This window comes from Etheostoma spectabile, chromosome 8 (genome assembly GCF_008692095.1).
Source record: "Etheostoma spectabile isolate EspeVRDwgs_2016 chromosome 8, UIUC_Espe_1.0, whole genome shotgun sequence".
NCBI lineage: Eukaryota > Metazoa > Chordata > Actinopteri > Perciformes > Percidae > Etheostoma > Etheostoma spectabile.
Genome location: NC_045740.1, coordinates 24,293,117 through 24,299,934, shown reverse-complemented (window position 1 = coordinate 24,299,934; position 6,818 = coordinate 24,293,117). Strand labels below are relative to the sequence as shown.

The following is a 6,818-nucleotide window of genomic DNA, read 5'->3' as shown; positions in this document are numbered from 1 at the left end:
ACAGAAATCATGAGAAAACCATGCAGCTGGGGTACGATTCAGGTATTTATTTACCCAAACAAATTGCTCTCTCTCCTCCAGTTCTATCTCTTTAGACATCCTAGTTGGTGAGAATGTAGGGAATACACACACACACATTGGAAACATCAGTTAGGAGTCAGTTGGTCAACATGGCCGCCAGGGAACAGGATCAGATAGGGGCGTGTGTGTCTGAGCCGTTTTCAATGTGTTGTATTGGCAGTTGGTTCCCTAGCTTGAAAACTTTAAGTCTGATTGACTCCATAGTTACATGTCTGCGACCAGAACAAGATTTCCTACATTTTTACCAACTATGATGCCTGAAGAATTAAAACTGGAGGAGAGAGAGACATTTGTTTGTTTTAGAGCATTGTGCTGCAGCCCCCCCTCTGCCCTCTCAGTAACAGAACCTGTTGCTATGGTGATTTACTCAGAGTACGGGCCATATTCTGTCTTTCAATGTCTATATCTGCAGTTGGTGAGCCTAGCGCGGAAAGTTTTAGTCTGATAGACTCCATAGTTACATGTCTGCGAGCGGCACACGATTCCCTACATTCTCACCAACTAGGATGTCTAAAGAGATAGAACTGGAGGAGAGAGAGCAATTTGTTTGGGTAAATAAATACCTGAATCGTACCCCAGCTGCATGGTTTTCTCATGATTTCTGTCGACAGTTGGTAGATCACAGCCAACAATTTAAGTCCGACAGACTCCATAGTTACATGTCTGCGACCGGAACAAGATTCCCTACATTTTGACCAATAATAAAGTCTGAAGAGTTAAAACTGGAGGAGAGAGAGCAATTTGTTTGGGAAACTTCCAGATATTCGTACCGCAGCCCCCCCACTCTGTCCCCCACTCTAGCTCTGAACATTCCGCCCCAAAAACACACATTGGAAAATCTGAGACAGTCTGAAAACGGGACGATACGTAAACTGGGATTTGGGAGAAACCGTGCTAGATATCTGAACGCCCATTCAGCCCAATAAACGCCAAAGTCTTGTCTTCGGTTTAAACTTTTAATCAGGTTTCTACGTTAAAGTATGGCGATGCAGCACGGTCCCAAAGAGGGGGGGGTTTTAGTGATGTTGAGCGATTTCCCCAACATTTCCCATTCATGTCTATGGGACATTTTTGGCCGATTTTGCCGATTCGGTAAAGCCACGCGGCAAATTGGTTGGAAACTACATAGCACACCATTCCCGATCAATACCCACATGTCGGTGTAATGTGGTTCGCGTGTTGGCAACGCTTTGGGACTAGTAGTGCGTCAAAAAACTGGCGGAATAATAATAATAAGTATGGGCAATAATAGTCATTGTGCAAGTGCTGCTATTGCAGCACCACGGCACACTGAATAAACCAATTTCTTTTAATGGGGGGACTTCAAATAATGTGTGTAGTACAGTTTTCCACTAGACACTAGAGGCAGCAGAGAGTGACATAAAGGTGATATGGTCTATGAGGACAGTCCTCACTGACCTGACAAACAGCTTGGTCAGTGTAACCATGTTAGGCGTTGGTTTATTCCATATTCAATGGAGTCTCCTTGGTCTCTTGATATGGTCTGATCAATAATGGGTGTGGGGTAGTGTACTCTTGATTGTTTGCATATGTTTCGTTTCCAAAAGATTAATGTAACACAAAGCAAATGTTCTCTTTGTGAGACACAGACTATTAGTATGAGTGACTGGTAGTGAGTCAAACTCTACCCCTACTTAGACAGGAATTGGGAATATCAACGCTGCATCTTTCCACACACAGTTTGTACATGGGTGTCCTGCTTGGCAACCAGCTGTGCTTTCAGTCTCCCGGTAGACAACTAACCCCCCACTTCGCACAACAGGTAAATCACTAGTGTTGGCTAAGACACATGAGCAATATATAACCCTCAGACATGCATTCTCTCTCTCTTGGACCTCAGCTGAGAATGTGAACATTATTTATCACAGCTGTAAAGACATGTTATATGAAGTGCATTAAAGTCTCCCCCCCCCATAGTTCCATCTCTAATGTAACGGGCCCAACTACGGGTCACAGGCCTCACTGCCAGGCATAGTGATGAATACAAGTTGTTGTATTGCATCCTTGCAAGGACACAAAAATGACCCCTTTATGAAATGAATAATTCTAGTCACGTGAGTTGCGTTTAAAGCTACTGTAAATTAAAGCAGCTTACAGCAGAACACAGCATATATATATTTCAGCGTTATGTGATCGCAACAGAGAGAAAACATGGGCTGCATCTCATGGCCCTTATTGATAGCTCTTGCCTCCTCGGTCCTCTGCTGAACCAGAAGTTGTTCTGTCACTCCACGGTGAAGGCGTGTGCAAAGCTCCATGTCTGCCTGAGGCCGAGGGGGGTCATCGAGGAGCTATAGGCAAGGATACACGAGAGCAGTTCAGGAAGCCGTGCAGCGGAAGGAGTTGCTAGCAAACAAATTATGTGACGTGTCAGAGTAAGGACGTCTCATCCCTCTAAAAAACATTTTCCTCTCTCCACCAATGATTCTTGCATCTCTCCCGTGCCTTCAGGGGGAAGCACTAAGAGCGAGGAAGTGGAGAGTCAAGGAGGCAATTTAAGAACATGAGAAGCACCGATGCTAAGAAAGCTCCGCGCCGAACGGCGACGTTGCAGTTCTATAGTAGCTTCTAACCACTATGCCACTGGATGCCTCGGACCCTGCCCTCTGCCTGTATTTTCTCTTCATTTTGCTGTGTGCGGGACTTTATAGATGACAAAGAGCCTTTGGGCAAAATACGGCAATGGGGCGCGTCCGCAGGGTTGTACACGAGGTGTGGTGTGTCTGTTTAGTTGTGCTTTAGAATGTAACCTCAGTGAAAAAAACTGTCAGTCAGAAAAAACAAGTCAGAAAAAAAAACATTAATTCCCCTGATTCCCTTCTTTGTTCTCACTAATGCTCCTCTCTTCTTCATTCCTCTCAACCATAGACAGTTAAAGAAACGGACAAAGCAATGGTTATACTTCAACAGAGACCAGTGAAGTCTATTAGAAGCACTTTTCTGGTGTAAAAGCTAAACTTACTGTGCAGCCTCCAACTGAGCTCGACAATGTGGATGTGACGTGAGCTACTTGTTGAAAGTTGTAAGTCTTCTGGTAGCTGTGCCAAGAGAAACCCTATCATTCCCAGTCAGCAGAGACGGACAGCGTAGGTACCACAGGTTAATTACTGCTAACTAAAATGCTAGTTAACATTAGTAATTAAACGCAAACAGCAAAGGAAGTCAAAACTGCCTGCAAACTTCTCCTGTACGGTACGAGATTGTCTCTTAGCGACGAGAAAGTTGGGTGGTTTTGACACAATCGTTAGCCTATTTTCACAAAAATGTCTGCTACGGAGCCATAACATGAGCTACAAGATAATGGAGCTTTTTATACATTTTCCTGCTTCTTTAGAAATAAACAACTGACAACTAGAGTCTTTAGACGCTTCAGATGTAAAGTTATTCACTGTCAAAGTGACATCATAATGAATGGCAGTCAATGGGATGCTAACGGTGGTGATGCTTGTTAGCAACAAAATGGCTCCATAGTAGGTACACTTTGCGGAGGCAGGCTTACCCCTTGTCTATGACTCTGCCTTTTCTCTCTCTCTGGCTCGGGGAGAAGGAGCAGACTTTGGTTTTATAAACACCAACCAACCAAAAGTAACATATCATACATTAAAGAGACAGCGCGCTAAATGGAGCAATTCAGACAAATTAAACAGGTATGTTCAGACAGACAGTATGAGAATAATAACTTGCTTTTCGACCATTAAAGCATATACATTTGTTCTAGTAGAAAGGAAAATAAAAAGGTATGAAAAGCATAAAATGTCCCCTTTACGTTTAGAGTGTATATTGTGCTTGATTGAAGCATTTAGCCATTTGACGTTGCTGTTTTACGATCCTTTTGAGCAGTTAGAAGGCATCCTGTGAGTAGTTAACCACTAGTAACACTATGGAGCAATGTTTTTAGAGTGGGTCCCTGTTTTGTTTGTATAATGCACACACCAGGACGCACAAGCTATTCCAATGACAGAAAGTAAATGTGCCCAAAAAGTATCACAACAAAGGAGGAAGCTAGCACACAGCACGTAAACTATGCCAGATCTGAAATACTTTTAAGAAATGGAAATACATCACACGTTTGTCAGGGCTCAAGGCTACACACAATGCATGTTGGTGAGAAGTAAGGTAATTTCTTTACAAAAAGTCCACAGGGTACCTTTAAAGCTGCTATAATAAATATTTTATAATAAAAAAATTCAATGGGATACTACACAGTGGTGTAATTGCTCTAGCTGTTTATAATTGCCTTTAAACACTTAGTCATTAACCACTTTACCAATGATCATTTACAAAGATCATTGTGTAAATATTTTGTGAAAGCACCAATATGGCCGCAAACAATATGGATATTGAAGCATTTGGTAAAAAATATTGTAATATTCAATTTTTTGGTATCACCCAACTCTACTCGCAGGGTAAAGTCGTTTCATGATTTGGACAATTACCTTTTCACATACAGCTCCCTGGGTAAGGTTAGATAATTTGGTTTGCAGTGCATTGTGTGAAAGGGGCTAGAGAAGAAAGATTGTTCTGTCATTGTTCAAGACGAATCTTCTTACGACCACAACACCAAATCAATACCCTGTATCTCTCAAATAATGCAAAGTGGTTGATTCCACTGAAAGGGTCTCTCACTAATTCAAGGAAGACTTGCGCCCATACCCAGTACTCATCCTGCAGCCCTACTATACTATCTGCAAACATCAGCCCAAATATAGGCTCTCTGTAAGTGATTTAAATCAATTCAATATTAATGGTCTCATGACTTTATCTTAGCCGTCATGCACTTGGGAAATTCAAATCTGGACGGATTCCAAGAAAACAGATAATCAACTGCTCCTAGTTAAATATTACAAAGTAGTCAGCTGTTATTTGTGTATGTGGGGCAAACATTAACCAGGGGCCATTTGTAAAGCTCACAGCAACATAAACATCCCACGCCATGAAACAAAGGAATGGACTACTTAGCAGTCTTCCAAGTAAATACACAGATTGAGCAAAAGTAATTTAAAGTAATTGCGCACACACACGCACAACACACACACACAGACACAGACAGACAGACAGACAGACAGAGAGGAGGACACATTGATCTAGAGAGGACACATACGCAAGAGTGAACGTAGCATGGTAAAAGTAAGGTCATGAGATCGATTGGATGTGAACTGTGGATGTAGTAGGAGAGAAGTTAGCTTGTGAAAATGTGTGTGGGGTCTGAACAATGTCCCTTACGAGAAAAGCTGAACTTCTCAGAACCGTGACAAGCCTGAGCAATGTTAGAATGCATTTCCAATATGGTGAAGTCTGCTTGTGATGATGGGTGTGGGGGATCGAGAGATAAAAGCAAGTGGAGAGATAGAGATGGAGAGGATGAGAGAGAGAGAGGAGAGAGAGGAGAGAGGAGATGGAGAGAGAGAGAGAGAGAGAGAGAGAGAAACAAATATCACTCCTCACCTCTCCAGAGAAGCTGTTACTTCCCCTTGAGGATCTGCGGTAGAGCCTCATGCGGTTGTCGTCCTCGAAGGGCATGGTTCCACTCAGCAGGATGTACGAGATCACCCCAGTGCCCACATGTCTACCGGTTTGTGTAGGGCTTCCTGACACAGGATCTCGGGGCGATGTAATTGGCGTGCCGCAAGTGGTCTTCATCAGACATTCATCTCCTTTCTTCGGCTACTGGCCAAACCAAAGTCGGTGATGATGATCTTGGAATCGGCACCCGGGTGGTAGTAGAGCAGGTTTTCTGGCTTCAGGTCTCGGTGAGTGACCCAAAGTGTGGAGGTACTTGACGCGTGCCAGCACCATCTGCAGCACCCGCGTGGCGTCGCGCTCCGTGAAGGAGCCGCGAGCAATGATCCGGTCAAAGAGTCTCCCGGTGGCCAGCTCCATCACCATGTAGAGCGATCTGCCGTCTCGAAGACCTCCATCAGCTGGATTATATTGGGATGACGGACACGTCGCAGGACACACACTCAGACTTGCACACCTCTCGCCCCTCCGGTAACGGTGTCTCGATCATCTGATGGCGTAAGGCTGCCGGGTGCTCTTGTGCTCACGAGAACGACCGACTAAAAACTCCCGCGGCTATCAGACGCTTTGATGTCATACTTGGCCGTGACACGGGGGTCAAACTTGGCTCGATATTTTGCCACCTTTTTCCGCTGAGGGTCCGACAGCCGGACGGGTCCTTAGAGGGCTGGGCCGAGGCGGTGGGAGTGACGCCTGAGCTGGGCCTGACACGGGGAGGTGGAGTAAGCTTGTCACCCCCCTCCACCGGCCCCCATCCGTCTTGCTCCGAGTGCCATTCCCTCGTATGAGTGCTTATAGATATCGTATGAGGAGGTTGGGGAGGCTCAACCTGAAAGATACAGGAACACATTTCATCACAGGCGCAAAGTACAAACCAGAGCAGGAGAACAACAGTTAACAGGGTTTCTGAGAAAGAAAGAAAAGATTAAATTCACTGTCATATGGAAAGACATATTAGGGCTGTGGCAATAATTAAATATTTAGTTTATGCGCTTTCAATGGAATCATATTTATAGTTGGATACTGGATATTCTATTATGTTATCTAAATTGATTGTATGCACATACCTACTCAATTTTCTTCAGGCAAATGATATTGTTTTTTTTGTGTTTGTTGTTTTTTTTTTTTTGAAAAATTTTTGTTTTTCTCGTTCTTTCTTGTTTGAAGAAGTGTGTCGGATGTTGTTTGTAAACAGT

General features: G+C 43.9%; 1 protein-coding gene and 1 pseudogene across 1 annotated transcript in view; one reads left to right on the top strand and one right to left on the bottom strand.

Annotated features, from left to right (window-relative positions):
* The window catches only part of pskh1 (protein serine kinase H1), a 27,409-nt gene that overhangs the window by 18,753 nt on the left and 1,838 nt on the right, over window positions 1–6,818 (top strand). The gene's annotated exons all lie outside the window — the stretch shown is intronic.
* The window catches only part of LOC116694736 (serine/threonine-protein kinase H1 homolog), a 10,241-nt pseudogene that overhangs the window by 2,234 nt on the left and 1,189 nt on the right, over window positions 1–6,818 (bottom strand).